This window comes from Meles meles, chromosome 8 (assembly GCF_922984935.1).
Source record: "Meles meles chromosome 8, mMelMel3.1 paternal haplotype, whole genome shotgun sequence".
NCBI classification, from domain to species: domain Eukaryota; kingdom Metazoa; phylum Chordata; class Mammalia; order Carnivora; family Mustelidae; genus Meles; species Meles meles.
In genome coordinates, this window is record NC_060073.1 from 33,584,318 (window position 1) to 33,594,309 (window position 9,992).

Here is a 9,992-nt window from a genome sequence, read left to right on the forward strand (position 1 = left end):
TTCCCCCAATTCAGTTTTCCTTTTGTTCTCCTAATGTCCTCCATGTTATTCCTTATGTTCCACAACTAAGTAAAACCATATGATAACTGACTCTCTCTGCTTGTCTTATTTCACTCAGCATAATCTCCTCCATTCCTGTCCATGTTGCTACAAAAGTTGAGTATTCATCCTTTCTGATGGAGGCATAATACTCCATAGTGTATATGGACCATATCTTCTTTATCCATTCTTCCATTGAAGGGCATCTTGGCTCTTTCCACAGTTGGGCAATTGTGGCCATTGCTGCTATGAACATTGGGGTACCGGTCGCCCTTCTTTTCACTACATCTGTATCTTTGGGGTAAATACCCAGCAGTAAAATTGCAGGGTCATAGGGTAGCTCTATTTTAATTTGTTAAGGAGTCTCCACACTGTATTCTAGAGTGACTGCACCAACTTGCATTCCCACCAACAGTGTAAGAGGGTTCCCCTTTCTCCACACCCTCTCCCACACTTGTTTCCTGTCTTGTTAATTTTGGTCATTCTAACTGGTGTAAGGTGGTATCTCTATGTGGTTTTGATTTGAATCTCCCTGACGGTTAGTGACGATGAACGTTTTTTCATGTGTCTGTTAGCTATTTGTATATCTTCTTTGGAGAAGTGTCTGTTCATGTCTTGTGCCCATTTTGTGAAATGATTGTCTGTTTTTTGAGTATTGAGTTTGAGGAGTTCTTTATAGATCTTGGATATTAGCCCTTTGTAGTGTCATTTGCAAATATCTTCTCCCATTCCGTGGGTTGCCTCTTTGTTTTGTTGACTGTTTCCTTTACTGTGCAGAACCTTATCTTGATGAAGTCCCAAAAGTTCATTTTTGCTTTTGTTTCCTTTGCCTTTGGAGACATATCTTGAAAGAAGTTGCTGTGGCTGATGTTGAAGAGGTTACTGCCTATGTTCTTCTCTAGGATTTTGGTAGATTCCTGCATCACATTGGGGTCTTTTTATCCATTTTGAGTTTATCTTTGTGTATGGTGTAAGAGAATGGTCGAGTTTCATTTTTCTATACATAGCTGTCCAATTTTCCCAGCACCATTTATTCAAGAGACTGTCTTTTTTTCCACTGGTTATTTTTTCCTGCTTTGTCAAAGATTATTTGACCGTAGAGTTGCATGTCTATATCTGGACTCTCTACTCTGTTCCACTGGTCTATGTGTCTGTTTTTGTGCTATACCACGCTGTCTTGGTGATCACAGGTTTTCAGTAAAGCTTGAAATCAGGCAATGTGATGTCCCCAGCTTTGTTTTTCTTTTTCAACATTTTCTTAGCAATTCAGGGTCTTTCTGGTTCCATACAGATTTCAGGATGGTTTTTCCAGCAATTTGAAAAATGCTGGTGGAATTTTGATCGGGATGACATTAAAAGTATGGATTGCTCTGGGCAGTTTAGACATTTAGACGTTATTCTTCCAATCCATGAGCATGGAATGCTTTTCCATCTTTTTGTGTCTTCTTCAATTTCTTTCATGAGTGCTCTGTAGTTTCTCAAGTACTTTACCTCTTTGATTAGGTTTATTCCAATGTATCTTATGGTTCTTGGTGCTATAGTAAATGGAACCGATTCTCTAATTTCCCTTTCTATATTTTCATTATTAGTGTATAAGAAAGCAACTGATTTCTGTACATTGATTTTGTATCCTGCCACACTACTGAATTGCTCTATGAGTTCTAGTAAATTGGCGGTGGAGTCTTTTGGGTTTTCCATATAAAGTGTCATGTCATCTGTGAAGAGAGAGAGTTTGACTTCTTCTTTGCCAATTTGAATACCTTTTTTTTCTTTTTGTTGTCTGACTGCTGTTGCTCGGACTTCTAGTACTATGTTGAACAACAGTGGCAAGAGTGGGCATCTTTGTTGTGTTCCTGATCTCAAAGGGACGGCTGTCAGCTTTTCCCCATTGAGAATGATATTTGCTGTGGGTTTTTCATAGATAGATTTTATGAAGTTGTTTTAATGCAATGAGCCTAGCTATGGTCCTTCCTATGCCTTCCGTTCTGCCCTGCAACCAGGCAGGGTTTTGCTGCTCACTAAAATCAAGTCAGTCTTAGAACCAGGGAATTGGAAAGGCAAAAACAAGGGACAATCCCCTTGACTGTGTCTGAAGGAGGTCACATTCAATCATTCTTTTGTTACTTTGTGGCTGGTACTTTGTTAAGAAATAATGAAACAAAGAGAATAAAATTTATCTCTGCTTTGAAAGAACTCAGACTAGAGACAGAGGAGTAAACAGTTAATCACAGTGTGGTGTGATAAATGCCATAATAGAAACACAAGGATATGAACAGGATAAAATGAGAGGCATGAAAGCAGGGGCATTCAGTGGGGAGATTAATGGTTGAATTGAGCTGTCATATGGAAAAATAACTTGATACACCGGTGGTCTCCAAGTACAGTACTAGTTAAGCTATCCTAGAGGTGATGAAACAGAAGACTTACAGACCAAATTAAGATGCTTGAATAACTTGGTTTATTGAATCAATTTAAATACCCAGTGAGAAGCAAGGGAAATAATTGGAGTAAGTCGACACACTTAGGGTGCAAGCAAGTGGAAGGACAACATCACCTGAATCATGAGTTATGCAATACTCATATGTTCTGTCTGCCACATTAGCCTTTTCCACTGATGTGGAGCTTGTGAGGACTAGAGTTAAGATCCTACCAAGGAGGCCCACAGATGGAAAGTGCTTTGGGCTAGTGGCACACCCTGCTCTGTTGTCTATGCAGGGAAGCCTGCCTGACCACAATCAGAGCCTACTAGTTAGTTTGATGAACAGAGCGCTGATTTTATTTGCATTTCTTTGATAGAGCACATACATATGAAACTACACTAGGTTTCATGGGTAGCTAATTTAGGGCTGACAGAGCTTTCAGCCCAGAGATGGCACAGTTATTCATACCTTAGCTTTTTTATCCCTTTTTGACTTTTGACACTCTCCCATCATATTTTTTATTTAACTTTGGCATACCTTATAGTTTACAAACTTACTATGTATATTTAACACAATTCTGTCTATGTTTCACAAAGTATATAGTTACTCATATTCTATATATAAAATATCCCAGGAGTTTTACATTTATCTCATAAGCTACTAGTGTGCTTAACACTTCTTTTGACTAACACTTCTTATGACTTTCTTCCATCCTTAAGGAAATTGCAAGGAATTCAGTATAGTTGGAGTGGGAAGCTGGAGAGGTAAGCAGAGGACAGATAGTAACCCCTTTATTGCATATTAGAAATACTAGATTTTACACTGAAGAAAACTGCAAAACTATAAGGAGAGTGGAAAGTAGGGAAGAGGTCCAGTCCTGGGCAGGAGGGCCAGATGGGATCTCTTACCCTAATGCAGGTGATTAATAATGAAGCCCTCAATCAACAAAGGCAGTGGCTCTGTGGGGTTAGAAGGTGATTCCTATGACATCCCCAAGACATTTGGTAATGTGTAGAGACATTTTTGATTGTTCAAGCTAGGGGGTGCTATTGATAACTCGTGGGGTAAAGACAGGGAAACTTCTAACCATCCTCCAGTGCACAAGACAATCCCTCACAACAAAGAACTGTTGTGATATCAGTAGTGTCAAGATTGAGAAGAAGGGATTTAAGAAAGCATAAAGAAGATAGAGGTTAAGCAATTAGATTTAGTTGGATTTTATAACTGACTAGATACAGATGTAGGAAGAAGGAGAGAATGATTTTAGGGTTCTAGCTTGGGTAACTAGGAGGACAAAGGGTTAGGGAAAATAGACACAAAGAAATAAATGTTAGATATGTTAAGTTGGAGACATCCCCAAGGTATGCAGTAAGCAGCCGGAAAAAGAACAGAAGATGAGAACAAAATTGAGAATCTTCTTAATAAGAAATGTTTATACCAGATTAGATTAGAATCTCTACAGATAAATTCTAAGAATCTGAATTTTTGGCAAGCAATTAAGTGATCTTGCGTCATGCCAAAATTTGAGAACAATAGTTTTAGGTTTCAGAAGAGAGGTCTGAGGAGCAGACAGTGAGGTAGCAGGAAAACTAGGGAGGAGGAGAGTCCCCAAAACTATGGAAGGAGAGAGTTGAAAGCAGGGGTTTTATTAGTACAAGTGGTTGCTATAAAACAGTACTGGTCAGAAGAAGTCAATGAGAGTCACATTTTTCTAGTTGCAGTATTACAAATGTAAGAAGAAGCAGGTGAAAATAATTTTAAAACTATTTTGTTTAACTGATTATATCTAGAATATTTGGACATGTAATTCATGTAAAATTAATATGGTATGTTATATCCTTTTTCCATACAAAGTCCTAGAACTCTGGTGTGCCTTTTGTACCTCTAGCACCTCTTAATTTGAACTCACTACAATTCAGGCACTCAGTAGCTACATGTGGCTAGTGGCTACCATATTGGATATCACAGCTGTAGAAGGTCAAGTAAGAAAAGAACTAAATTGTAATCTTTAGCTATAGTAATAAGGGTTATCACAGATAGTGTGATAAGAACTCTTTCAGTGAGGAAGTCAGAATAAGCCCAGGTAAAGAATGGGAAATTAGAGATGATAACAGCTACCATAGAGAACATTTTTGAGAATATTTGCCATTAATAATATAGTATGAGGGGCTTTTTTTTTGTACTTTTGAGTATGAATTTAAGATAAGACAGCATAATTCAGTTTTTTATGTGAGGTTTAACAGTTATCTTTGAACTTCTGCTTGTGCAGAATTGCCTTCCCCCTGGAAACAACTAGAAAATTGGGCATAATATATGAAGTGACTGTTTTCAAACATTGGACAACAGGCAATACATAATTGTGATCCCTGAGAGGAGAGAAAAAAGATAAGTCCTACAATGATTCCAGCCTACTGCATGGAGGGCAGAACAGGGAGGAAATTTAAACAGAGACTAGTCATTTCACTGAATGGAGGAGACAGAGATGGGAATTGAGGGAAACCCATGAGAAGATATCAGAGGGGAGGAAGTGGCACAGAGAGAGGTTGGTCTGCCCGGTATAGCCTTCCCCTTGTTGTTTGGCTGAGTATTAATCTGTGCAATGAAGACTGAAATTCCACGAGACCTGGTGCCAAAAAGCAGTAGGCCAACCACTTTTTGATGCTTACACAGGGCTGGGAATAGTTTGTGTTCCCATCAGCCAGAGTAGAGAGACCTTGTAATACACATATTTCTACCAATCAAAGCAAGAATAGTTGGAGCCTGGTCAAATTGCTCACTCTGTCTGTCTTTCAGGTCTCTCTGCTTGGGCTTGTTTGGCCTTCCTCATAGCATAGTAACTAACCATAGGGTACCTGAATTTATTACATAGTAGCTCAGAGCTCCTAGTGCTTGTGTTCCAGCAAGGGGAAAACTGTATAGCCTTTTATGGCGTTTCCCCTGGAGGCATGTATTGTCACTTCCACCTTATTCCATTGATTATATGCAAGTCATTGGGCTTGGTCCAGATTCAAGAGGTAGGAACATAGCACCTACCTCTTGATGGGAGGAATATAAAAATAATTTGCAGATATATTTAAAAACTGCATAAAATGGCATAGTCTAGTACCAAATCTAGTAACTATGATAATTTCAAAGTATATTTATGAATATAGGTAATATTTTATAGGTAATATTTTAATAAATGAATATAGGTAATATAGGTAATATTTTAAGATATCTGTTACAACTTTAATTTGATACAAAAAAATCTGTGATTTCTGTTGGTGACTAAGTTTAAGGTATTATAAACACAAACGATGCTGCAATAGTACTAATAGTTACAACAGTTCTGTGACACCAGCTGGGAGGCAGCGTCAGGTCCCACAGGTTAAGGGTTCAGTCCTCCAAGATTGCCGCTTCCCCATTTCAGATGCTAATCATAAGTGCTTCTGAGCCACTGGCTATAAATAGTTTCAATTAATTTGCTAGAGTAGCTCACAGAACTCAGGAAAACATTTTACTTAATAGATTATCAGTTTATTAGAAAATGATATAACAGGAACCACCAGGTAAGAGATGTACAGGACGAGGTATGTAGGAAGAGGCACTTTCCTGCCCTCTCTGGGACACAGCATTTTCCAAGAACCTTATATGTGCTTACCAGACTGAGAGATTTTCTGAACCTTGTGCTTTCGGGTTTTTAGGGAGGCTTCATTAAGTAGATATGATTGATTAAATTACTGGCTACCAAGGATTAGCTTAATCTCTAGCCCCATTTCCCTCCCAAACTTTGTACCTTTTCAATAGTTCCTTCATTAACGTAAACTATGGTGTGGTTTAAGGGGCTCGTTATGAATCATAAAAGTCACTTTTCTCACACTGACCACTTAGGAAATTCCAAGGGTTTTATATTCCTGCTAAAAAAGAAGACCAAGACCAAATATAAATTTCTTGTTATAGATTATAATATCATAATACCCTTCACATGTATATGTATATATCTCATTAATACACACACACACACACACACACACACACACACACACACACACAAAGTACCTGGCACACAGTAAGCTCTCATAAACTGGTAGCTATAATTACTCCTGCTACTATTTATGAACCTCCAATTATATCTGGAAACACTGGAGTGATCAGCTCACATATGTTCTGTCATTCATGACATGTTATGTTCTAATCTTGAAAGATGGATATTAACCTCAGTTATTATTTGTTGTTATCTGAACCTTTATCTTCTGACTTCCCTCTCAGCACTTTGTACCCTCTTTCCTTGCAATAATATTTAAGAGTTGATTGATTTAAAGAAATGCGATATAGGGAGTTTAATGACTGGACAGTAGGACAGATTGAAGATGCATTTTTAGCTTCTGATTTTTCTCATTTGAAGCAAAGATTTCAGACTGTTGTGGGGGTGGTGTGGGGGAAGGAAATGCAGATCTGTTCACAGCTGCTACTCAAAATACTAGCCATATAACCGGGAGAGAATTTGGCTCAAATTAAAATCACTGGGCTCTTCATTGCCATCATAATCATTATTGTATCAATTAAGATTCGTTTGCATGTCCACAGTGTGTTTGGCACTACATCAAAGAAGGAAGCTGATGATCACAGAAACAGTTTCAACCATTTTGCTTATGTCTGAGAATGACCCAAATGGTATAAAGAAAAAGCAGAAATAAATCATTAAAATTTTGTAACTCAACAGCACTTGGAATCATAAAATATTAGAACTGGAAAAGGATCCAACAGTTCTGTTGCACAGCTTTTTCCTTTAGAGGTTGATAAAACTCAGCTCCAGAAATAGTAATATTATACAACCAATATATAAGTGACAATTAGTAAAGGTTACACAACCAGTAAGTAATAAGGAAAGCCAAGACTCATACCCATGTCATCTAACTCAAAATGCAGTGTTTCCCCTGCTTTATCAGCCTACACCACAATCTATGAGTAAGAATCATATTCTTAGAAAATCAGAAAATATAATATTACATATAACTGTCTTGAATTACTCTCTCGGAAAATTAGGATTCAAGCTATACGAGTCTACATGTTTTAGCCTTTCTATATTGGCCATTATTGAGAGAGGTGGGTACTGACGGTTTGGGAGGGGTATGTTTTGACCTGAGGGGGCTTATTTAGATGAACAATATGAACAGTTCTAAATATTTTTAGGGACTATGTGAGATTACCTTCATTAGGCCTTTGGGCAGATCTTTGAAGAGCAATACTGCCTAGGAGCCAGCAGAGGGAGAGCAGAACATTGTTTTGCCAATTTTTACCAAGTTCCTGCTTGCTGTTTTACCTTTCTTTCATTTTTTTGCACATATTTGATATATTCCTTGATGGTGATGAGAAAAATGCTACCTTTTCCTACTTTTCGGGGGAGGGTAGAGAATGCCCCTATTAAAGAATTGGCGTTTTATTTAACTTACTGCTCAACAGGCTATCAAGTGAGCTGTGTTTGGAAAGTCCTTAAGCATATTAGGAATTTGTGTGGCCTTCACATGCTTTTCTGTATAATATTGGGTAACTTAAGTGATTTTGAATATATGTAATCAAATATATAGATTACTTCTAAGAGAAACTAACAGTGTAATAAGATTTGGAATTCTCTCATTAGTCACTTGATTTTGCTCTGTAAGAGGATGAATGTAAACTGAATCCAGAGAAAGTTTGAAATGATGACTTTTTATATCTAGAGTTTTAGAAATAAAGCCCACATGTCAGCTGAAGTAATCATCTACAAGCTTTTCCAGAAATCTCCAATAAATTTGCACTTTCATTATTGCTTTGTTTTTGTATCTTCAGAGTTTGGTGTATAAAACTGAATGTGATACACACTTGTTTTCACAGAGTTCATGAGAGATCGACAGAGAAACAGATCACTGAAAAATTTAATGGCAGTATTATACGGTGAGGCATACAGTCGAGGTAGTAAGAGTGCATGGAATGCAAATATCCAACCCAGTGAGGGGATCTGGAGTGATTCCTGGAGAAGGGCCACCTGAGTAAGTCATAAAGAATGAGTAGGAATGCATTCTATTTGATGCATTTTTAATCTTAATCTTTATATCCACATGGTTATGTTGAGAGCGGCCATTCAGTAAACTATTACTCTGCATTCCTAAGCTAAATGTTTTTGGTTCGCAAGTGAACACTGGAAACATGCTGGGCCAAATAGTGTTCCTCCCTAGGATTTTTCAACATGGGAACTAGTGAAACTGGAGAACTGTCAGCTGCTTTGTTTTCTGCCTTTTGTCAGAGGAAAACAACCACAATAAACTTGACATTACTTGACACACATAAGTTGAGACACAGACAAGCTCTGGAGAGAATGCATCTTTCCAGCATTCAAGCCTCTGGTTCTCTTGTTGACCACAGTATATATGCAGCTACTTACCTGTTCTGTTTCAAGAGACACCCCAGTATCCATGTAAGTTTCCCTTTTTTCTTAAACTAGTATGAGTTGACTTTCTTTCCTTTGAATACCAGCTGGCATAAAGAGTTACCAAGGTCGAGAGAGGGTGAAGGACATTTTGCGGGCTGCAGAAGCAAAGACATAGAAACATTAAGAGGCATGACCTGTATAGAGAAATATAAATAGTTCAGTATTGCTAAGACATAAAATGAAAGAAAGAATGCTGACAGATGAAGTGGGAAATCTGTCATTTTAGGCAATTTAACTTTACCCTGAAGGTAATGAAGAGCCATAGAATAGTTTGTACAGTGACACTGTGAGATCTGTGGTTTAGATGTCTTGCTCTGCCAGGAGTTTCCTCAACGTTTCTCTCCTTTCCCAGCCTGTGATGTGCTGATCCCTCACTTAGGACCCTGTGGGAAGGGGATGGGACATGGAAAATGCATTTAGTTCCTAGCCAGAGAAAATCCTCGGGTCCTGACTTTTTATGGCTTCATTGAATTACTTTGTAATAGTCTGTCTTCCCCTCCATTCTGAAACTACCACTAGAGCAGGGGCCATATCTACTTTGTTCATCATGAATTCCCAAAGTAACTAAATGAGACAATATATTACAATAAAAATTTGCTAAGTCAATAAATGAGTGAGTAAGTAAATAGTGATGAGATAGAGGAAATAAATTCATGATATATTTTGGAAATAGGACCTGATGAGTTTGATAACACTAGCTATATATATTGAGCATTTATACATTAAGTGGGAGGATGAGGGTTTTGTATGCATTACTTTATTTAATCTTCATAATAATTCTCTACATAATATATATCACACTTTCCCCCATTTTATAGATGGAGGGAAAAAAGAACCATAAAGAACCTCAGAACTAGGTTGAACCATATGAAATTGCCATCAAATAACTTGCTGGTATACGTAATGCATTATGAGCAAAGACCTGTTCAGTACTAATCTCTAAATTGCCATGCTATTTTATACATAGATGTGAAGGCGGAGAGTGAAGAATGATTCCCAGCTTTCTATAATAGGTGAATGATGGTGTCTCCCACTGAAGCAGAGAATACATAGCAGGAGTACCTCTTCTAGTGGAGATGATGAAT